The 24,152-nt window shown below is 48.0% G+C and overlaps 1 protein-coding gene across 3 annotated transcripts in view; it reads left to right on the top strand.

The window, feature by feature from the left end:
- LOC119449595 (alpha-1,3-mannosyl-glycoprotein 4-beta-N-acetylglucosaminyltransferase B-like) overlaps positions 1 to 24,152 on the top strand; it is a 173,983-nt gene that overhangs the window by 73,430 nt on the left and 76,401 nt on the right. The window lies entirely within an intron of this gene.

Genomic DNA, 24,152 nt, shown 5'->3' with positions numbered 1-24,152 from the left:
TGATTCGGTGTAACATTAGCTCCAAAAGTAACTGTTATAGTATGTGAAGTCGTTATTCCGTATAAGGCGTCGCCCATCTACAGCCACGAAAGGCGCGGAGTGATACAATTCTGTGACTGAACGTATCTTTCGCAGGGTTTTCAGCTAAGCACATGGAACTGAGTAACTCGCCTGACGTGCTTCTTGGCAGCTTCTGCGCAGATGTCCTATAATTATTTTTCGAGCGATCAGTTACTGCCGCACTCCGCCAGGGCTCTGGTGTCCTGCTGGCTACGCAAAATGATCCACAGTGGTAGTGATGATGACGAACTAAAATACGAAAGTTTGTAGAAGACGTCGCAACACATTAAGAAATGCTAATTGACGCTGCAACCAAATGCGCCGTGACGTCGTTCTTTTTTACCCGGCGGGTAAAGGAGTCTCTTTAATAATTTGCAAAACGTAGCGTTGTATAGTGCCTGTTATGCCCTTCAATTTTTTTTTTTTTGAAGCAGCATAGAATGTGGCGACCTCCAAAGTGTCGTGTTTTTGCTGGGTGCAGCAGAATGAAGGCATCCTGTCTTAAAAAAAAGTTAGAGCGACCGACCTCCCCGCGCGTGCGCGTGACTTTTTCCAGTGTACCCCCGCGTCTCCATGAACTCATTTACATCGGGATATCAGTGCATGCAGATTTTTCGAACAACGCAGCCAACCGCGATGCGTGTTTTTTTTTGTCTATCGAGTAAGCGAGATATATGCACGGTGTCGGTTCTATTGTTGCAACGTCAATGAAATTGCCGCTTCGCAGGTGCGAGATACAATGAAGCATTCAGGATAACTGCATGTGTACACTGAAGCAAGAATGCTGAAGCGTTGCTGACGTGCACACGTGTTTGCGGATTTTTGATTTTAACCAAAAGAAAGAAAAGTATAAAGGTAGTAGTAATTCGTTTAGAAAATTGTTCAAGAAGTACGCCGATTTGAATTGATTCATTAGTGTTATATCGATAAACTCCCAAATATTCCGGGAACATTATGGTATCGAAAGCTCCTAACGCATTGCGCTGGGCTAGTTGGTTTGGCCAGCGCTAGGGGACAGCGCCCTGTTGTGTTGTCTAGCCTTCGCACCCGACGCAGATTGCCGGCAAGATTGGACGCGCTCGGCCGCGCTCAGCCGATGCGGCTGGTGTAGAAGAGAACATCACGACGACGACGACGAGAGAAATTCGCCTGGAGTGTCCATATAATTGCTAGCGCAATAAAATGTTTATTATTATAGCGGAGAAAACGACAGGCAAAGTGTCTTTTTTTCAGTTTCGAGCCGACTTGCAGCGCCAGCGCTTTAATATACGACGTCATGCATTTTAAAGTACTTTCGCATGGTCGGACCGTTCTTGCCCAGGAAACGTTCTTGAAGTTCTCCGAGTTCGGACTTCAGTTATGTATACTACAACGTATTGTAATCATTGTTTAGCGATGAAGTATTAAGTTTATCACCGAGCAGACGCTGTCGACGAGAAAGTAGCGCAGAAACTCCACGCTAGCTTTTTTTTTTTCGTATTTTATGGATTAACCCAGACTCCTCACGGTATAAGGCTTGCGCTTCTGCAATATTCCAAGTGTGGGATTTACCTAATCAGCTTAGCTTAAGGGATGCTATGAGAGAAGTAATTCGAGCTGTATTAGTAAATTAGTTTTCGACAGTGTCAAAAAGCGCCACTCTTACCGTGAGAAAAAAAAAATGAGCGCAGCTTGCACTAGTGGTGCAAGGCTGGAGCAAACAGCGGAGCTTGTGATCGACCAAGCTACAGCCAGGGTCGCTATCCCGACGATGCTGGATACTCAAACGCAGACTCGCGTTCTCGTTCTCGAAACTCGGGATCTTCGACTCGACGACGCCTCTTCTCGGCTTCAGCCGGATCGGCTCGCGGCCGACGCGCAGATTCTCGCTTGGCCGCACGACGCGCTTCAAGACGCGGCTAGCCACCCTAACGCGGCCTGGCGAAGCGTTGACATGTCTAGGCGAAGAGAGGCACATGTGGTTGCTAGGCGACGCGAAGTGACGTCATGGCTAGACGGAGCAGGTGCGCAGTCGTAGCAGCTGGGCGGTGCGGAGCCGCGGCGAAGCGAGGCGCAGCTGTGCCAAGTGGTTGCTAGGCAACGCGCGGTGACGTCATCGCCAGGCGCAGTTTCTGGCAACCTCTGGCTTAAGCAGCTCCGCTGTTAAAAGGCTTGGCGTGCCAGAAATGATGCAAAAACGAAACATGGGTGAGGACACGGCGTTGAATACAAAGCTAATATTTCGCGCTATAGACGCCCGTTTCAGATTTTCTTAACGAGCCCACAGATAACCACCCAGAGGTAGCAAATGGTGTGACAGTAATTTTAAATGTTCTTACTTCGCATAGGAGTATTTCTATCATCTTTACGATTCGGCTCAAATTTCTGTCCCACGTTAGTGGCAGGGAAATGCGGCGCCGCTCGGGGACGGTTCAGAGACTCCCTCGAATCGACCAAGAGAGCCCGCGCCGTGGCGCCCGGCGATGCGTCTCCGGTCGTGTCACTTCGCGCGTATAGATCGACGCTGTCGTGCGTAGCGCGAAGGTCGAGCGTGCCGCCGTCCCGTACGGCTTCACGATCGGCGAGGTTTCATTATCTCCGAAGAGTGGGGGAGGTTCTCCTATATTTACAGCGCTTTCACCACGTCGTCGAAACGCCGCCGCGCCCTGGTACGCGGACGGCGCTCACGCGACGGGCTCGCGCCGTGGCGTGCGCCGTGAGTGTTTACCGTCTTATCGAGCCGGAGCACGCATCGGAGGCTCTCTGTGTGTCCTAGCGGCCACCGCATGCGTTTGTCTGGTCGCGCGCGCGTGTGTGTGCCACGTTTTCGCGTTTGCGACTCGCCCATGTGTTTGCGCGGAAATGACGGCGTTTTGTCTAAAAATATCTCCGTTGGGTTTCTGTAAACTTCATGGAATATGGTCCGCGCTCACGGGACTCTCTGCGCCCGCTTAAGGCAGCTGCGGGACGACATGTTTTCCTACCCTCTTTCAACCTCTCCTCCTCTCCATTCCTGATGCTGTCTCACTGCGCACACCTAGGTCTTACCTTGTCTCGCTACGCACAACAAGGTAACTACACGCACTAGGACCCTGTGGTCGCAGAGAAAGCCTGCACAAACAAATAATGATGGAGTTTACTTAAGCGTGCACGGCCACGCGGGTTTAAAGATGAGCAATGCCTTAAATCTATTCTTCTTTTATGTCTAATTATCACCGAAGTCAGAACTGTTACCTGTATTTAACGCGGCTCTACGAAGCACCGTCCTCGACAGCTACACAAGACCGCGCTCGAAAACATTTTCACCCCCGTCTCCCTTCGGATATATGCCTCCGGTGCCCGATAACGCAATACCAGAACAGCACTTTCGTGCTACTCTGACGGCCTGGCGGTAGCGGTGCCGTAGAAGCACTGAATTTAACGTTTAACCACTTAACGTGGAGTCTTATCAGTCACGTGAGAAAATGTTTACTACTCGCCCGGGTAATAATCGCGAAAATGCGATACATGGCGAGTATATGTAATGCGGTCCGTATTGAGTGGGCCATGCATGTGCACGTTCACGACGCCGTGGTCATTCTTGTGTCCCTAGAATGACCATTTCCTCGCGCGTGTTCACGGTTGGTCGCTTCTCGTAGTTTCACTTCTTTAACCGCTTTTTAAGAGCGCGCCGCCGTAAATGTTAGTCCCTTTCCCTTCGCTTTGGTCGTACACTGTTTGCGCCGTTGCGTATGTATATACACGTGGCACGCCATTACAGACCGTGTCAGTGCGCACGCTTGCAGCCTGCTCCTCGCTATAATACGATGGTGCCTGGCACGCCATCGTGAAAAACGCTAATGGAAGCGAACTAAAAATAAAGTATGTTCAAGGTGAAGAGGGACTTGTTTCTTGCAGACGTCGTAGATTCTATTCGGGCTCCTGAACTTACCATTTGTGCATAATCCAAAATTCCGACTGTGTATTTATTTATGGAAGCTAATCGTGTGCCAACCAGAGTAATTGAAGTTAATGTTTATCATCGTTCAGGAAATCGTATGGTATACGTGACCATCAGTTTGAGAGAGGAGATAACCTTTTATTATGTAAACTCATTGGCTACTGCATGCTACGTGTGATTTTTGTTTTTTAAGGATGTTTGTAGCGACCTCTTTAAAAGTACAATAAAGGCAAATATTAAGTCAAGATAAAGGGGTATATTAATGCTCGAATATTATGGCGAACAGAGCTTTAGTATGATAAATTGAGGTAAGTGCGGGAGATGATTTAAGACTCCCCCGCGACATTCCAGTATTAGCCCGATGATGAAGGCTGAAGGCTGTCACTAGAACTCAACAATTCACGATAAAAACATCATTGTAATATATTATAAGACGGCAGAATGTACTACTTGTCTAGTTCCGTTTGATTTTTAGAAAAAAAAAATATAAATTGAGTCACTTTAGCATATGCCTAAGAGGGTGAAGGCGAAAGCCTGCGCGCTCAAGGGACATTAATTAGATTACTTGACATTGTCATTCCAATGCTTTGTTACTTCTTATTACTTGTTTGTTCCGACCAAAGGTCTCGGGTTCGAGTGCCTTAATTGACGCTACCTTCATTAACTGTGCCTTAACTAACCTTGCCCTAATTAACACCAGAGGTCGTGGTTTCGGCTCCCACCAAAGGTCGTGGGTTCGAATACCCTAATTAACTCTATATTAATTAAACACGATGACGACGGTGACCCGCACACCATCGCAATTGTTGCGTGAGCGTTTGCATTTAGGGAAGACACGATGCCGGGTCAGTGTAGTAAGTGAATTACTACACCGAATCGTCTTCGTGTACGATTTCGCTTCGACGACACCGTTTTCGCTTAAAGAAGTTGAAGGTTGACTGAACGATGAGACATACAAGGCTTTCGCCTTAATAATTCATTGACGTTACCGTTGACAACGACGCGGGCGTAGAAAGGTTTCGTTTTCTCTAGACTCTGCGCCGTCTGCGCTTTCGCGCTTGAGTATAGTTTCGTGTGCTATACGCTGGTTTTGTTGGCTCGCGAAACTCGCACAAACTGCAAGTAGCAGAGAGTCCGTCCACGTGATGTCGCGGGGTGCCCGAAGGGTCCACGCCAGTTCACCAAGAGCAGCTGCAGCCCTGCAGCGGCGAAGGCAATGCTCTGTCTTGGCTCGGTTTCTCCATGGCTGCGCGTTTGCGTTTTGCGCAGGAAACCCTAGCGCCGCCTGTGGGGCGCCGTTTTACTCACCGATGGCCGTAAAAGACGGTGATGGCGTATGCAACGTCACCACTCCCCGATCAGGGCCGGGAGATTTGAATTGCGCTAAAGGTAGACCCTTCAGACGCAATTTTTTTTTAAGCTAGATATTTTCTTGGCACGCGTAGCAAGCGCGGCGGGGTTTCTATTTCAAGTCTACCTTGGCCTTTAAATATTAGCCTTCGTTGTCCCTTTAAATAAACAGTGCATATAGAGGAAAGGCGGAAATGGCTTTAACTGATCCGACTGTGTGCCACAAGTTTAAACCACAATGAGCAGCGATATGATTCAATTTGAACGACATCTAGCCACACCAGACTGTGTACATTGCACAACTGGTTCACATGTTCCTAATGTGCTTGGATGTGCTAGTAGAAGGTTCCCGTGATGCTTTCACCTAAAGCATATCGTGAGTGTTGAGATTGAACAATATAGTTATTGACAAATAACTGAGAGCTGGTTGATACTTGACATTCATTTAGCAGTTACTGAATACGTCACAGAAACAAAATTTGTTTTCCTCTTTTTTTTTTGGTCAGCGTTGGTCTTTTTGCATTAGGAGTCAAAGTTGTATCTCATGTGCGGAGTATGCGAGGTGATTTACTTTCTGGCCCTTGCTTACATATGTTTAATATTCAAAAGTGTTGGGATAGGCGCAGCAGGATCAGACTTCTTGAGCTGGAACATAGGTCATACCAGAAGCCGTAGACTGTTGGGCAGTTTCTTCCATGACGTCGCGAAAGTTGTGACGTGATACGAAGCATTCCAGGATTCGGTGCCGCGAACTCAGCATGACGCGTTTAGCTTGCGACAGGTGCAGCTCACTTGCGTTTCGTTTTGCTTTCTTAGTCTTCATAATAATATTCAGGACACGCTCAAATTTATGTACAATGTAATTCGATTGAGCATGCAAGTTCGGCTTAAGGCGTGCGTCCTAGTTGACCTTTAAAGGCCAACATCAACAAATGTCACTTAGACTAACTTGGTTATAAATGTGTAGTATATATGCACTACTGAAGCTATCTTGGCAAAGCTACAGGGCTGGTAATTGACGAATTTTCTTATTGGTGGCATGATTAGTCGCCTCCAAGATTTTTTTATCGTGCCGCAGGCAACCGCAGACGCCGCCTAATCTTGGCAATCATCTCATTCAACGTGTAAAATTGTGCACGGGAGCTGCTTATATCTATACCATGAGAAACTAGCCTTTTTACGAGGTCCAAAAATTTGTTGCAGTTGGCCTCTAACCAAATCTTTCAAAACAGAATTGAAGCTGTTTATACTTTTATGGCGAATTTAGCTGGCGTATCGATTTTACACGAAAGATATAGCCTCGAGAAAGTTGATTCTGTTGCAACAGGTTGACCGCTGTTGCTTTTTCCCTTTGTCGCATCGGAATGTGGAATGGTAGCATGGATGCGTGCTGGATTGATTGAAAGTCAAAGGGCAGAACGACAAAATGGTGACGACTTTTGTTGCTACTGGTGCAGCTTCACGCGTAAAGTCTACAAAGTGAAACAATGGCGAGAAAGGAATGCCTGGTTGGCTCATTTAAATTATCGCGCAGCCAGGACGTCCTGCGGGCGGGTTCCTTTCTAGACCACCGCGTTGTATAGGGTCAAGTTTCAAAACACGCAGGAAGCGAGCTGCAGGGTGACTCAACGCCATGGAACGCAGAGAGATGGAGGAAGCACGTTCTTGCATTCGGATGCTGCAGAGTTGCAACAACCAGTTCTCGTGCGGCATTACTTATCTTCGTTTGCATATGAGAAAACGGAAAAGTAGTCAAGAGCACGTCCGTATAGGGCGCATTGTTGAATGCATTTCTGCGTACTGGCTCCATGCGCACACGTCTCAAATGTCTGCAGATATCTTCTCCGCTTGTCAGTTTTCTTGAGTGCCTGCACAGACATATGACCAGCGGGCGTTACATTTTAAGTGTCGGCTTTTAATACATGTATGCTAGGTGCTGACATAAAAAAAAAAATGTTGATGGGGAGGCGAAGTAGTCTATAACGCGTCTGTAGACAGCCCATAGACTGAAGCTATATTATTGCTATAGCAATTTATACTTGCGCTCTAGGCGCATTCGCGCCGTTGCCCTTGTTGTCATACTATCAACGGCGCACTCGCGGCCTGCGCAGGAAGGTTATCACTCCAAAACGCGCAGTGTGCTTGGCTGCAAAAGCGACGAAGCCAAGTGGACGACGCACCGTCACGCTCCACTCAATCGGCTCTGCCGGAGCCACTGTAGTGTTTTGGCTTCCCGTGCTGATATCAGCGTTGTGCGCACGCACATTAGCGTTCCTGCTTAGGTTGGTTGGTTGGTAACGCGTTTGTTCCGCTTATTTGGGCTCTTATGCGCTGCAGTGGAGAAGGGATGGGGGTTAAGGGGACCAGAGTCAGCTATCTCCGCATTCTTGAGTGGGCTCGGAAGCAGCAGGTGTGGCGTAGATCCGATCGGGCGCCCTTGTCTTGCTTAGAGACGCCACGCAGACGGTCCCCCACCGGTGGTGCATGCCGCCGGGTCCCGGAGTACTGACAGGAGAGCGCGCCACAGTTCCATAGCGTGCTCTGGCGACGATGATGGCGCTGGGCATGGCCATACGTGAAGTCATGTCGGCAATGGGGCCCGCTGTGGGCTGGAGAGCGGTTTGGTCCGAACCGCGCTGTAAATTGGACAATACCAGAGCAGGTGGTTCAGATCAGACTGCTGCTGGCACTGGAGGCAGGTTGCAGGTGACGATGCTGACTCTCTATTGCATCCGAATTGACTTAGAAGGAACGGGGTGAGCAGCGTTCCCGTCTGGAGTCGAGTTCTGTGCATACCACACCGCGGCACATTCGGTGGTCTGAGTGGAACGGACCCGATATAGGTCAGTGTAAATGTACCGGATTCTTTCACTGGTCACTGACAAACGCCGATGGTTTTCCTTTGGCCTCAACCCGTGCACCATCCATGTGCGAAGCCTGTAACGTGGCGGCCGGCCTTCATCAATGCGCCGGCGTTCTGAAACTCCTTTAGCGCAACGCTATATACCTCGCTATCGCTTTAAATGCTTCGCCTTCGCGTGAAACTGCCAATTTGTACGGAAGCAACCAAACGGGGGCGTTGAATATTACCGCGATAGCGTTAAGGGCCCCGTGTCGCAGAAAGTCCGGCGTCGGCAACCGGCGTCGGCGTGCGATGTCGGCGGGTGGCGGAGAAAATCATCCCCAACCATACAGGCCTTCCGAATATATTTAGCTACATGTATATGCCACCCCTTCTTATATGACATGCGGTATATGCGGGTTATATTGACATAACATTCTATCATTAATGTTGCTCATACCTTGTCTTACATCCTTGCCAAAGCTATTCCTCGGAATTTTGAGAATGACAATCCACAAACAAATGTCATGAACAAAAAAAAAAAACACCCACAGCGCATGCCTTTTATGTTAAATATTCTCAGACTGAAATATTAAAAGTACGAAACAAAAACGAAAACCTGTAAATTGTGCACTTTTTTTTTTTTTTTTTTGGCGCGGCTGTGCAATATCTCCGGGATCGCCCCACGCAGGAGGCCGCGCTTCTACCAGAAAGCTCGCCTTCGTGCATAGCGTTCGCCGCCAGTGTTTCCCGGTAACCATTACGGTTGCTTAAGCTGCAGTTGTCGGGAAGCGTGAGAAGCAGTCGGGAATCTTTGAATGCTATCGCGTTCCACTCTTAAAAGCGAAGCTTAAGCGTCCTCCATTTTTTTTTTTTTGATCGCGTTGAGTACGGTGAGCGCGTGTTCTGGTTCTGCTGTTCCCTCACATTTTTTCCGCTTTGTAGTCGAAATTCTTTATAGCGGATCTGTAAGCGATTAAAAAAAAATGTCACAGTTTCGCCCTAAGGGAGAAGCAATGAATGCGATAGCAACACAGCAATGTCATACGAAGTAAGGTGAGCGGCTTTGGTAGCAATATGAATTGTAGTAAACATGAGCTGATTAAGTAAGCAGGTGTGCTGCGGCGTAAGTAGACCGACATGAAGAGAGGCTCGATGACCACGAGAAGACGCGTGTGAAACGGTGGTGTTGATGAGAAGCGCTTCCCGTGGGCAGCGCGTGCGAAGGGACACACCTGTAGCGCTGCACTGCCGATCCGGGCAGCATTGCATGTGTAGCGTGCGTTGGACAATGTCGCCCGACTAGTACTAACTGAATGAACAAGCGTGGTGTGAGCGCGCACAAACAAACACGAATAGATCACACTGAATGACTGCAGACAGCGACTGTCAAAACGCTGGCAGCAAGCATACGCCGCAGCGGGCGAAGGTACGTGCGGTCTATCGCTTCAACGGAAACTGAGCGGCGAATGCACGGCGCATAAAGGTCAGAGCCGTGTGGAGATAAGAGACGGCGCGGACGAGCGACGCACGCGGTTGTTGGCATAGTAGTAGTGCGCCCCCCCCCCCCCCCCCCCCCCCCCGCTCCCTGCTTCCTTGCTTGCGCGTGGGAGATGAGTGCGTTCGCTCTCCGTGATAGCGCGCGTCCCCGCACGCTTCCGCTCGGGCATACGGCGCGCGGCGAAGATTTTATCTATACGGAACCTCACGGCGACGACGACGACGGCGACGACGACGGCAGAAATCCGGTTGAAGTGTCCATATAATTGCTATCGCAATAAAAAATGTGGCGAATTCTGGCATATTTTGGGCCCAGCTTTAACAGAACCCTCGTCCGAGAGAAAACGATTCACTGCTCACTGTATCTGTGTCGTCACTTTCTCTTTCGTTTCCTCATCGCTCATTGGCGACGACGTCGGGACTTGTTCCGTCTCGACGCGCGCGTACTTCCGCCCCACCCCGTTCCTTCTTCAGAACGCGACCTTCCGATCGTTCCGATTGTCTGCGGTACTTCCTCTTGCGCCGCCTTTAACCGCTCTCCCTCCAACCCCCTCCTCCCAATTGAGCTCCATCTCGTATATGGCGTTCTTTGTTCGAACACGCTGGCGCACCTCGCTTCCAGGGTGCGCGGCGCGTACACTAACGGAGAGGACGGCGAGCCTTTTCACGCCTAATTAAGCCGTTGTCCCCGGAGCGCGGAACCAGCTGCCTGGGTCGCGGTGCGTCGATAATTCAAGCGCCGGGTTTCGATTCGGCGGCTCCTTCGAGGAAAAAGAGCGGTTTTCGAGGACGCGTGCTTCTTTGGTACCGAGCGCGCGAGCTTTTAGGTAATGGACCGTACATGTGCAGCTTGATGTATATCCGCTTGTTGCTTGTGCCTTGTTTATCCTATACCGGCAGCTGGGGATGCCTCGATGGCTGGTTTTGTATATATGTAATGTTTTATTTTATACGATTGTGGCGGACTAGCAAGACCAAGTTTGAGATGATCTGCAGTAAAGGGGAAATCTTTAGTGCACATATTGCACAAATTGCGTAAAGGGAAATCTGAATTAGCCATCTTAAATTCAATAAAAGGGAAATATCGCCAGATAATAAGTACAAATAGCGGGAAGCAATGGTCCCTTGCGCTTAGTGACCTGTTCAATTCGATCAAGTAGATGGTTTTGCGTTAATGATTGCTTCGTTATCGCTCAAATTATGCCTCAATATGCATTGTTAGGTTCGCGTCGTTCAGTAATGCACATATCACGCTCGCTTGCCTACTTTGTCCAAAAAAAGAAAAAGAAAGAAATGCAGACGTACTTCGCCATTGCAGACGGTCGACGCAATTTGAGGTTCTGGAGTTTTACTTTTAATCCCCACTGAATAGCTTAATCTTGTTGATAAACCTTTTCAGTATTGTCACGTCTGTAGTATGCGCGCTATTATTGCACCTTCACTCCAAAATGCGCGCTTTTTCCGACGAGAATCGAAGCTGCGTTGTGCCCTTATTACTCGCATTCTGTTCATGCTAGGCAGACGCGAATACGAAGGGACCGTACGCGAGTGAGAAAAAAAAAAAAAAAAAAAAACTTTCAGCTGATACCTCACCAAATTGTGCCTCGCGAAATTGTGCCCTTGCACGCCAGCCAGAAACCCTCTGTACGTGCTTGCTGTAAAGTCGGCAACAAAAATTTGCGGGACACGTGATCCAGGACAAATTTAAATTTCTGCCTTCATGAAATAATGCCGCTTCTAATTTAATGGGTCACTGTGTAGTCTGCAGAAGCTAATACAGATCGAAACTTTGATTACGAGGCTATGTGCCCGGGCTTTGCTTGAACACATATCTTTCTTTCTTTCTTTCTTTCTTTCTTTCTTTCTTTCTTCCGTAAGCTTTTGTGGCCGATTACACTACTGTTGCAAAAATACGATATCAAGTCACTACCTATACAAAACAGCGCTTACCTTTTTCAGAGTTCACGCCTACTATGTTCTGCACACGTGATGAGAAATGGCGGAAACGCGTACGAATCTAACACTGACTCGGTATTGTTTGTTGGTAAACAAAACAAGTTCACTCGGTAGGTTCCTTTTTAGACCAGAAATAGAACCCCCCCCCCCCCCCCCCCCTTTATTGTGCGCTCTTTGTAAGGGTATCCTTTTCTAGTTGAAAGCTGGAAGAAAGCTGGAACCTAGTCTTCAGAAAATGCACACAAGAAAGGAAGGAAGGAAATGCGCGGAATAGTGAACACTTTTGCGAGGCGCGCGGCTGCCACGCCCATCAGTCGACGATTTGTCACTCCATACAGCGAGGAAACGTACCACCATTCTAGCGCGCTTCCACGGACTGCAGCGAAGCTGTAAAGTGCACACGATCGATCAGCTCGAAACGGGAAGCTCAGTTCGCGCGCTTCGACACTCGCGAATGATTTGGGACAGACGGATAGACGCGGGGCTGCCGGGTCCGCAGCCGGGTAGTGTGTGTGTGTGTGTTTGCGCGTGTGAGCTACGTGATCGGCAATCGCCCGGACCGGAAATTTAACGAGCCCGTTGAGAAAGACTCCCACCCTCGTACACTACTCGGAGAGACTGCCAGTCTGAGTCGGTCGCTCGTCAGCCTTGTTGGATCGGTATGGGTCATCGACGAGTGTGCGGTCCCAATCCATCGTCAAGCGCCGCAGTTCGAACCGGTCCGCCTCTTGCGCTCTGTGTCACGAAAAAGCGTGCAGCGTCCTGGAAGGCAGGAACTGACGTCTATCGAGCGGCCGTTTGGCGTACCGATTCGGTGTTCTTTGCCTGCCTCAGCGCATGGATGGATGGATGGATATCATGAAGAACCCCCTTTAAAACTCGGTGGTGGTGGACGCCACTAAGCTTGTTAATTTTACCTTTTGTTTTATGCGCTTAGTATTGGCCCCTATTATCCGCGGTTCGTGTTAACAAATAAATGAACCTGATATGTATTTATTGCCCTGGAATCTATTCTTTGTTTTGTGCTTTTGCTCCACCGGTACTCCGGCTGTCTTTCGCCACTCGCCGCCGAAGATTCATTTGCCTTTACTTTATTATCCACGAGGCCTCTGCCAGGGTGATAACGTACTCATTGACGTCTGGATGAATACTATGACACGCTGACAAATTATGCCCTACAATTTGCGCCATTTCCGCCAAGTCATTGGTGAAGTTTCTTCGGTTATCAGACATCGATTAGCAATCTGACATTTTCTCATATGATGCCTCTGTTTTTAAACATAGTATTCGAGTACTCCTCCATGGTATATGTATTGTATTCTTGATCTCTTTCTGTGTCTTTTTTCTTCATTGTGCAGCGAATTAGGAGGCATGTACGCTGTTTCTTGTCACATTAATAAACATTTCAATCCAGATCTGGCTTCTAACAGTATTTAGTGCATTGTTCTTTGAATTATACTCTACGAAACATGCTCACTCAACGCGTCCTATTGTGTAGGTAACAGAAGGCGTGGAAACTCGGGAGCCGCGACGTCACACTTTCGGGGCGATCTTTCCATTGGAGAAAACGTGTGGCGCTGAAAGCGTTGATGCTGCAGAATCTAGCGTCTCTCTCTCTCTCTCTCTTATCTTTCCGTTCGTTCTAAAACCACTCATCATTTTAGCTTGCCTGCCAGTGTCCGCCTCTAAACGTGTGGCATGTCAGCCTAGTAGCATGGCGTCACAGCTTAGTTTTCATGGCGGACAACGCTACTGAACACGCGGCATGACGTGCGAGTGATTTTATCATCACCGGGGGAGCTCATTCCGTACATACCGCGCATACTACTTGCGTGGTTGAGGCGTACGCAAGGTAATAAAGTCGAACCCGGATATATCGAATCAGAAGGGTATCAGAAAAGAAAGTTCCATGTATTGAATATATATAAAATAAAGATTTTGTACAGAAATTTTCGAGGGGATTTTACAGCTGCTCCATATACGCAATAATTCGTTATATGTTGATTCGATATATCCGGGTATACGACTGTAATTCTCGCACCTAGGTGACTGGAACAGCAAACTTCCTACAGCTTCGGCAACGCTGGGCGGTGTCACTGCAAAGACTGCATCGGTTGTGTTAGCCGTCATCCGCCGATCGGTCGCGGATGACGGCCAACATGTGTAGCGTCGCTCGCGAGTCGTCGTTTCTGCACGAGCGCTGTCGAAATTGCGAGACACGCGAAGACTCAATGTGGGTCACTGGGCATCGGTGTAGTGAGGCAGTTCACAGGAAACGAAATGCGGGGCGCAATAGCGAAAAGGGGAGGGAGACAGTTTTGTGCGATCTGTCGCACGTGGCCTGCTGCGAGTGTGCAGCGAAGTGACGCGAAGCCGACCGGCGTGACAGGACGGCGGGTGTGTCGGAAAGATCGAACTGCGCTTTTCGTAAGACTGGCCGGAGAATCGAAGGCAGAATGAATACCGGCGTTGACATTCCTTTGTGTCCTCCTCCGCGAGGCCGTTGCGCCTTCCTTGTACAAAAGCGCGCGTCGAAAAACAACGCTGTATTGAATGTTTTACTAAGCGTTCATCGCGCGTGCGTGTTTGCTGACTCACGTACACAGTCAGAGCCTTTGTCGCGCTGTAATGTTACTGTTTACCGACCGCCGTATTTCACACGCGCATTCTCTTCTTTTTTCTTTCTTTCTTTCTTTCTTGTTTTTTTTCTTTTTTTTCTTTTTTTTTTTTTTTTTTAGTGCGTTAGAATTAGGAGTGTCAAAGTGGATAAAAGTATACGTGTGGGAAGTGTGGGAAGCCGGTCACGTGGTAGAGGGGGAGGAAGAGAGCTTAGAAGAGCGTATATATATATATATATATATATATATATATATATAATCATAAGAAGCCAATAAACAATGACACCACGGACAACATAGGGGAAATTACTTGTACTAAATCAATTAAAGAGATAAGTTAATGGAAATGAAAATGGGTGAAAAAACAACTGGCCGCAGGTGCGCAACGATCGGGTCCGCAGCCGGTAATTGATATATATATATATATATATATATATATATATATATATATATATATATATATATATATATATCAATTCGCTCCTCGAAGAGGCAGGACGTGTCGAGCAGGCTGCTGAACAATACTGTGCAATGTGGTGAACACGGTTTAAATCATAGATCCGGGACCTCATAGAAGTGCGACGTAATGCTGACGCATTTATCTCGCATTTACCGCTAAATTGCCATTGGACTTTTTTGTCTCCTAACACTGTGTAACTGGTTGATCTCCCCATTGCGTGTAAAGCGAGGAATGTGAGAGATCGGGCTAGTCGGTGATCCGTGATACAACCAGCGCCAGTGTATACAAACGCGCTCGCTTGCCCGCGAGGAGTTCATAACCCGAAGGACTGCTCAGCGGCGTTCAGTTGAACATTAATGCTCATAGCGCGCGTTCAAGGTTAGATGCGCGCTGGTTCCCTTTTCATCCTGTAACTCCGTACCCTGACTCTACCCCGCTACTCCACCAATTGATATTACGCGTTCAAGTTTAGATGCGCTCGGCGTTTTTGTGAATGCACAGAAACAGGCAACAGCCAAGGCGAGCGAGTGCGAACACCAACAACAAGAAACGTCTTCTTCTTCGCCTTCTGCTGGCTCCCGTATTTGTCACTACAATGCTTTCGCATTCACAACTCGTAGCAATTGCTTAGGTGTTCTCGAATTTCTTTATTCCGCCGGTTTTCACCAAACACGTCACGTCACCAAGCGTCGTTACCATAGCTGTGTCTTGTAGGCCTGTTGCATTCGTAGTCTGAATGTATAGCCTGCAGGATTTGACTTGCTTTTGAAAAAAAGAAGTATTGAAATATGGACAGGGGGGCCATGCGGAGCCCGCAGTAGAATTTAGAGGTCCGCTGGCAGTGTGTGTGAGACCGTTAATACAAACGCTTGGAGGCTTCAAGGTGTTGGCTTAACGCCTTTACTGAGGAATACATATAATATCGAGAAGACGGCCTTCTACGTGTAAAGAAAAGAAAAAAAAAAGTGATTACTGTTGCGAATGCCCATACCATGTCCAAAGCACGCGTACAGGAACATATCATCTATGAATCGCTTTCGGGGATGCATTGACGTCGCAGCATCTTGCGCCGGCTTAATTAGCCAATGGACGCGCACGGAAAGTGAGGCTTCCGTGTAGGCTGCCGACTCGCGGCCGCATACGCGCTAAGTCACTATATATGTGCGGGTGAAGGCGCTCTACTCGAGGGCCTCCTCCTTTCTATATAGGCGCTGAATAGACGCCGATTTCCGGAAGACAGTCGATAAGCAGCCGCACAAACGTGCTTATATATACAGTGTCGAAGTCTCGGTATACAGGTTCCTCTGCGGCGCGCCTGCTTAGTGCCTCCGACGCAACAATGAAAAGGGGGACACTCGCTGCTATAAAGGGCACCGTGGCGCGTACGTGCGCGCAGACGCAAGCTGCGGCTTGTGCCCGTGTACGCGACAACGGGGGCGGTCGACCGGTGGCGAAAGCGAGAGCGGGCGATCCGCCGGCAGAGTCTGTGCACTCGCCTGCTTGCTGCGTGGAGAGATCAGGGTCGTCACGGCAGAGCGGGCCCGCACGATCGAATCCGTTGATAGAGCGGTCCCCGGCGGACGAGGACAAAGCGGTGCACATTCCTGCACCGGTGCGAGGCTTGTGGCGTAGCAGTGCGCTGCGCGACAGGCCGAATGAGCAACAAGCTCGGCGGGCAGGGTGTGTGTGAGGGCGTCCCACCGGAGCCTCGAACGAACTGTGTAGTCTTCTTGAGCGAAGGCGACTTTCGTTATCGTGAAAGCGACGGCGAGAAAAGAAATGCGAGCAGAGGGCGTGGCAGGAGTGGTCAGGTGGAGTGGAGTTAAATTCTCATCCACACGAAGAAGGTTGGCTACGTAGCACAGGAGTCAAATTAATGGCGGGATCGCCTTTCACGATGACCATTCTTGCTGAAAAGAAAGGCTGTGTGCTTACGGTTTAAATGTCCACCTGGTGTTTCATTTGATAGTTTACGCAAACAGAGTTTGTTGTAGCAAATGATCGTTCAGTCATATTTTTTTTTTTAGGTACGGGGACATTACAGATGAAATCGCAGGGTTAGGTTGTATCCTGTAAGAACGCACAGACGAGCAACATCGTTTCATTTCCTCAGAGGTGGAGTTGCATTCGGTTGTGTGTACGTCGTCTTTGCTACAGCAACGTCGCACACGAACACACCTTGTTGTCACTGCCGCACGTAATTTAATTGCCGCACGCTACGTAAAGGTTTGTGCAACGCGACCTATGGGTTATATATATGGGTTAAACAGTAGACATTTGTTTGGATGTGCGGAGGTGTGGCTCCTGAGGGAAATTTCGCGCCCCTGACGATAATTGGATGGCTTTTTCGTTGCTTTACAGGGAACCGTGGGCGCGGAAGCCCCAGTGCTAGGCTTTTATTAAATTAGAATAAGAAATCTGCTTACGTTCGAAAACTCGCTTTACCGGTTTTCTTGAGAAACCCCGCGAAGGGACACGGTCGTGGCACATTTTATTATTGTCTCGACTTTTACCGCATGCTCACTTCGTTCTGTGCGCCGAATATTGAATCAGCACGGCCTTCGTTGTGGTTTTAGTTTCGGTTTTTATAACTAAAGCTCTTGGCCTCCCTCGACTCCCATGCAGGGAGCGAAACTAAAGCCAGCGAAACGACTTTCTGGGATCAAAGTAGTGAGCCGGGCAGTCCGACTGACTAAGCCGTCTTCGCTGTTCATCCTCTTTGTGAAGAAATATTTGCCTATATTTACTTGGCGGCGTCCAAGTTCGTTGAAAGCCTTAACTGTAGTTTAAGATATTTTTATATAGCCTTTGTGCGCGCGCGCCTTCACCGTGTATAGAACAGTGTTTGAGCGTGTGTGTGAATGTATGAAGGTTCCCTATCCCGAACAGACGTACCGTGTCACCACGTGGCTGGCCCAGTTTCTCACGTTGATCAAGCGGGGCCCACGCCTTCAGCACTCATCCACTCGTCGAATTGATAATGAAGCGTTATTTTTGACTGCTGCGCGTGTCTCAGTGAGGCGCCACAGCGTTCGCTTGTTGTCTGCAACGCGTCCAGTTATGACTACGCTCGCGGCCTGTATAAATTATAACCCAATAATGACACCGGCTCGGGACGCTGTATAAACGTCGCAGTAAATATACTAAATACGTAATTGCAGAATCCGCGTGTCCGGCGCGTCATCGGGCTCCGCCAGGAGGATTGCTACAATGAGCCCGGTAGAGTTACTGAGCCCGTAACCGTTTTTTCTTTGTCTTTCTTTACTTTCTTGTTCTTTTTTATTTTATATTTCTTCCTTTCTTTCTTCATGTGCAATACAGAGAGCCAAACTATTTAGAAGATGTAACGCTGCGTCTTCTATAGGTGCCTGCGTTCTCGAGACCATGTGGTTTGCGTACACGATTACCTTGAAAATATCTATGCAGAGAGAGAGAGAGAGAGAGAGAGAGATGTTTAATTATATCTGGAGAGGTTGGCCAAGCCTTTGCAATGGCGGCGGAGGGTGCGTGGTTGCGCAGACGCTTATAATTGTCTACAACTCCTTAATTTAACATCTTTACAAATAAAAGTGTAATTTATGAGTTAGATAATAATCATAAGCGAATGTCAGCAACGATAAACTTACTGGCGAATGCTGTAACTCGACTGAACAACAAGAACTTGGTTTTCTTCCCTTGAAATGATAATCTTTTTTAAAAGCTTGGTACATAGTAGTTGACACTACGTAGAAGACAATACGCAACCATACTGGCAAACCACTGCGTAAATACAAAAATAAAGTAATAATAAAAAAGGAAAATGAGTAAACAGAAAAACGCGACATCAATAGTACGCCGGCATAAATGCTAGCCCAAAACAAGCGCGGACAGGGACGTTTAAGTTACCATTGTATCCACGAGAGCGATTGTCACATGGTGGCTACACTATCACAATTGTTCAACCTCTATGGAGGTAATATATGCAGGCTTTTGTTGTGTCCTGTCGAAGCGTCTTTTGTGCTCAAGTCCTTCCACCTAGTCAACTCAGGTCCTCTAAAACGAAGCGACGCTTTAACAATTGAGTGTGTGTATATGGTTTCTCTTCTGGCAGTGCGAACACTCCTTGACGGCACAACGGTTTTACGGCATTTTGTGAGTCACATAAGCGCACAAGTACAACAGCGTTTGTGCGCGTCACCATGCATTAAAATGAGTACTTACGGCACCCTATCGGTTTCTTCTATCTTTTTTTTTTGCGTTAGATGAAGGTTGAAACCCTCTAAACCCCATAAGAAATACTAGGAAACGTCAGATCTCCCTAAAATATTATACTGCAACATTTCTTGGCAAACATCTTTCACGGCAAATGGTGCATTTGACCCGCTGCCGAAGCTTAGTGGTCGAGGCGTTAACTTGCGCTGCTGATATCGAGGTCGAGGGTTCGAGCCAGGCCGCGGCGGACGCATTTCGATGGGGGCGAAATGCGTGTACTCAATTATGTGCGCGTCCAACAACACCAGGTGGTTGAAATTATTACGGAGTCCGCAGCTACGGCCTCCCTCACGATCAGATCGTAGTTTTGGAACGTAAATCCCCAGAATTTATTTAATTTTATGCCTTAATGCATTTCCACGGTTCCATGGCTTAATTGTTTCTGATCCCTTTATTCCTGATAGCTGTCGCCAAGATTCTAGCGCTCATGGCAATCTGTGTTGCGAAGCTTTCTTGTTTACATAAAAAAAAAAGAAAAAAATGTGCGTAACACGCGGGTCAGTGAAATAAGACCCAACGAGCGATAACTTGCAACTTGCGACTGACTTTATTCGCGAAGAACAGCAACTTTGTAAACTTCAGAAAATGGCACACGCCTGCAGCGAGCTGAAACCGACAGAACAAGAAAAAATATTCAACGTATGCATGTGTTTCGTTAAAGGTCGTATTAAGGTTTATCATGCAGGTGATGAATAGCTTTTTGTTTGTTTGTTTGTTCACTTACACATTTTTTTATGTGTAGCGCATGCCTCTATATGACAAACCGTGCATTCCTAACATTCTCGAGTTGTTTGAAACTATGTTGGCGCGTTTCTCATTTTTCATTTATAAAACAATTTTCGCAATGTATAACCGAATGACGACTAAATTTTCTTGCGCTCATTTAATCTTTTAATAATGCAGCGTTCCACATGAGGCGCGTAATGTTTTACCGAAACGTACGCATCTGGGCTGCATGGTTGGTTCATTACTTGAGCGGAAACAGCGCAATTTATAATAGGACATAAGAAAATCTGTTAAACGATTTCCGTGTTTCGATTGTCAATATTCTTTTATGAAATGTGTTGTTTCCTGTGTTCATCTCTTGTGTTGTTTGATTGTATGCTTTTCCATTTTATAGGAAGCCCCTCCTGCTTGTTCTCACAGTATTTCGCAATCGAAAAAAAAAAAAGGGGGTGGGGGGGACAGACAGCAACGCTGTTGTGTATCCCTTTCTCACTTCCTGTTATCTTGCGCTGTTTTCGCTCAAGCAAAGTCTTGCGCATGTTTTTGGAAGCAGATATACTGCTCCCTCTGGCGCGTGACACATGTAAACATTTTCGTGTGCTGAAAATTGAGCAGCCGGGCTTTTGTGGTGTGGGCTGTGTATGCACATGTCGTGCATCAATTTGCCTATAGCTAGCGATCCTAGTGCAATTTTCTGCTCAGCCGCCTCACGTGCAGCACTTCTGCGACTTCTAAGCAGGCCTCCGAGATCCCCAGTATGGAGCAACGCGACTGCGCCTGCAAGATACGTAATATTGTGCGACGCTGCATGTACTGAGAGATTAGTTTCTCGGCGGAATGCTCGTCTGCCACGCGATTCATCCTGGCTTGATTCCCAGTGGGGTTCAAATGTTTTTCAGCGTGTGTCACTGACATCGTGCGTTTGTTCCCGTTCCCACGTACAGAGGGGTCCACTATTAAAGGGAACACTGGAGCGCGTGGCGTCTGCTCGGCGCCATCACCGGTCGGTGGCTGCAACAAGTTTCGCGCAGGCGCAGTGAGCGCTGTGGGCGATGCTCTTTTGTCGTCTGCTATCGTCTGCTGCCGTGCTTCGGATAGTAGAGAAGCAAGCCGATCACGCCTTTTTAATGTTGGCCGGTGAGTGCATGGCCACACGCTGATAGCCAGCCATTGCAGAGCTGAATGAAAATTAGACGATACAAAATATTAACAAGCAGGTATTTTTGCCGTTTCAGCTTACAAGACAAACATGATCATTTTTTTACGGATGTCTCTTTGTGGTACAGCTGTATTAGAGAATACTTCTCCGTGTGTAGTGCCTATCTCATTTGTACTACTGCATATTCGAGTCGCTGCAGTGCGTAGGCTGCATAAAGAATCCAGAAGCGCCTTTAACGAGCATATTAAATTATAAAGAGCTATCACACGAGTTATCGTTGAATCATGGGAATCAACGTGCACAGTAAAACTTCTTTGAGGCGGGGAAGTCTTTATGAAACGAGAAGGCGAACAAAAGACGGCACGATCATTGCTGCTGATGTTAAGGGCATCTGATTATACATCAATCCAGTCACTTTCCTTCCAGCTGAAAGTGTGCGTTCAAACACGAATTACGCGAGCTGCTTGCTTCGCGACGATCCGAAGCACGGCAGCTGACCGTAGCAGACGACGAAAGAGCACCGCCCACAGCGCTCACTGCGCCTGCGCGACACTCGTTGCGGCCGCCGACCGGTGGTGGCGCCGAGAAGACGCCACGCGTAAAGTCCCTATATAAGAAAAGTACCGCCATCTACTCTTTCCTCCGCCGCCTCCTCTCCTAAAGCGCTTGCTTTTTCTTTACTTTTTGCTTGCGAAAGCCAAGTCGACGGTGGCGCACCTAGAAAGTCCACGTTGAAGCTTTCAGGCCGGGCGCGCGCCGCCGCCGCCGCCGCCGGCGACTGCGGCTGCGCAGAGGACTTTCAACATGGCTCTGAGGCAGGAATATATATATATATATATATATATATATATATATATATATATATATATATATATAAAGAAGTGAAAAGCGCGCTATCATCGTCCAATCGGAGATAGAGGAGAGAGAGAAGCGGCGTTTGTCAAAGGATGGCGGTACTTTTCTTATATAGGGACTTTAGCCACGCGCTCCGGTGTTGTCTTATCAGTGGACCCCTCTGTACATTACCCATCCCCGTAGAGAAAAGAAAAAAAATAATAAATGGTAACGTCACGTAGATAGCTACTCGTTGTAAAAGGTAAGATCCGCAGATACCTGATTGAGGTTATGCTGCTGTCGATAGCTTTATAAGCAGCAGACGATGAATCTGCATTATGAAACACTGCTCCACTTCAGTAGCTCTTTTTATTCCTGGGGGGTGTTTAGTAAGTGAAGGAGCGCGTGGCTCCCCGATTGAAGCAAGCACTCGTTTAGCTGACGCTCCGCGGCGATGCTCGAGCTGAAACTGCAATAACTGGACCCATCCGCTAAACCATATTAGGATCGAGAAACGGTGCATTGCGCTCGTTATTCTGCATGCAACTGGCGGCAGAGCCTTGCAGATGACGTCGACGCGCTTCGTGGAGGTTCGTCACGAAGAGTGCACGTTTTCCTCGTAATTAACTTCTCCATCTGCTGATACCATCACACTCCGCATAAGAAGCGTCTATAGCTAGAAAAACTAAAAAGAAAAAAGTTAAATATGTTTTTAATATGCAGTGGGCCCGCTTCTACCCAGCTTTGAAAGGTGTCGTGTCGCGTGTATACATATACGTCAGCATTCACACTCATTAATTCAGGCCTGAGCACAACTGCTTCTACGGTTATAGAAGGAGCGCGCTTAGCGTCACCCCCCCCCCCCTCCCCCACTGATGTACCCCCATTACAGTATATAACATATACGCTGATGATATGCCCAGACGTTGGCGATATGTACACTCTGATGATACGGCCCCGTCACGTGGCCATGACTACTATACTTTGACGATGCCTATACTTTGCTGGTGCACGCCAATAGCCACGCGCACAAGCCTATACTGACCTTACGTCCACCGGCGCCTGCCTTTAGATAATGCTCTTGAATGAGCTGACACAGCGTGTCGCCCGCTATCGGCAGCAAATTGTCGGTGTTCGGCTTATCAGCCCCACGGCTTCCGGACGCGGGTGCCATACGTTATAATCACCCTTTCGCACGGTATCTCTGTGCACTCTCCAGAGTTCGTTGCGCGGACGGTGTGCATTTGGGCCGCCGTCGTTATCTATCGCCTGCTGGCTTTCGCAGCCGTTAAAAGACGAAGCTGATGCGCTGCTGCTGCACGCGGTTGCAGGTGAAAATAACACTGTATGGCGAATTGGAATCATCCACGGTGGCGGTGGGAGAAGGAAGGAGAGTGTACGCGCGGATAGGATTATTACAGCGAAGCTGTATATGCCTAGGCTGAAACACTCGTGGTCCGACCACAGAAACTCTCCGGCGGAAATCTATCGAAAGCTCGCGTCTCGATCGTTCACTTCGTATGTGCCAAAATTGGCATGGAAGGGTACGAATGTATGACTATCATGACTGATAGGTCATGACATCAATAACATCACGTGCTCGTCAGTTACATCACTAGTAGCGATAATAAAATCACTTGGGGCGCATACCCGCATTGGATATGCGGCTGCGAGCCAGGCCTATGCGGGTGTGAGCCAGGGACAAAGAAAGAAAGGGAAGGAAGGAAGGAAATCACGTGTGGCTCATAACGGGGCAGCACATTTCAGCTTCGTTGGTCTACCATCTGTACGGGGTGCATTGGGCGGTGAAATTTTTTTTCATAGTCTAGCGTATTTGTCAAAAACTGGCATGATACAAAATTATAACTATTATTATTTAAATATAGGTAGTACCGATCACTGAGTTAGCGGTAAATAAGAAGTTATATTACGAACATTGGGCAATCCAATCCTCGTGGGTTCGTGCCAGTATGTTGTAGGTGACAACAAAACGGAGGTGTTCCGCTATTAAACAAGGGATCTTCATCATCATCATGTTCGAGCGGCGTAAACGAGGCCGGAGATTTTTCGCCAGCAACATGGTCGGCCGATTTATGGCCGATCCCCAAGAGTAAGTTGCGCCAGGACACTGAGGAACAACTACAGTTCGGTTTAGTCTCGAGTGTCTGGTGGACGCTACGAGTCAAAGTGCAAGGCTTTGCGTGGCTTCAAGCCTTTGTGGCGGCGAGGATTGGTGACGTGCTCTTCGTTAAATGCCACTTCGCTGTAAATAATGAAAGCGCGTTTCAAAGAGATATTCCAAGCAGAGCTTGAGAGGTATTCGCATGGAGTGCATTATACCACAGCTGGAAGTCTAACTGGAGGAATGCTAAAAAGTTCGCTGTACGAAGTATCATAGTGTCGATTATATTTTATTTAAATGCCAGGTTGAAAAGTCACTATATGAAAGCTAACAAATAACGTGCGTCATGTGTTGA

Source organism: Dermacentor silvarum, chromosome 4 (assembly GCF_013339745.2).
Source record: "Dermacentor silvarum isolate Dsil-2018 chromosome 4, BIME_Dsil_1.4, whole genome shotgun sequence".
Lineage (NCBI taxonomy): Eukaryota > Metazoa > Arthropoda > Arachnida > Ixodida > Ixodidae > Dermacentor > Dermacentor silvarum.
This window is presented reverse-complemented; position numbering and strand designations above follow the sequence as displayed.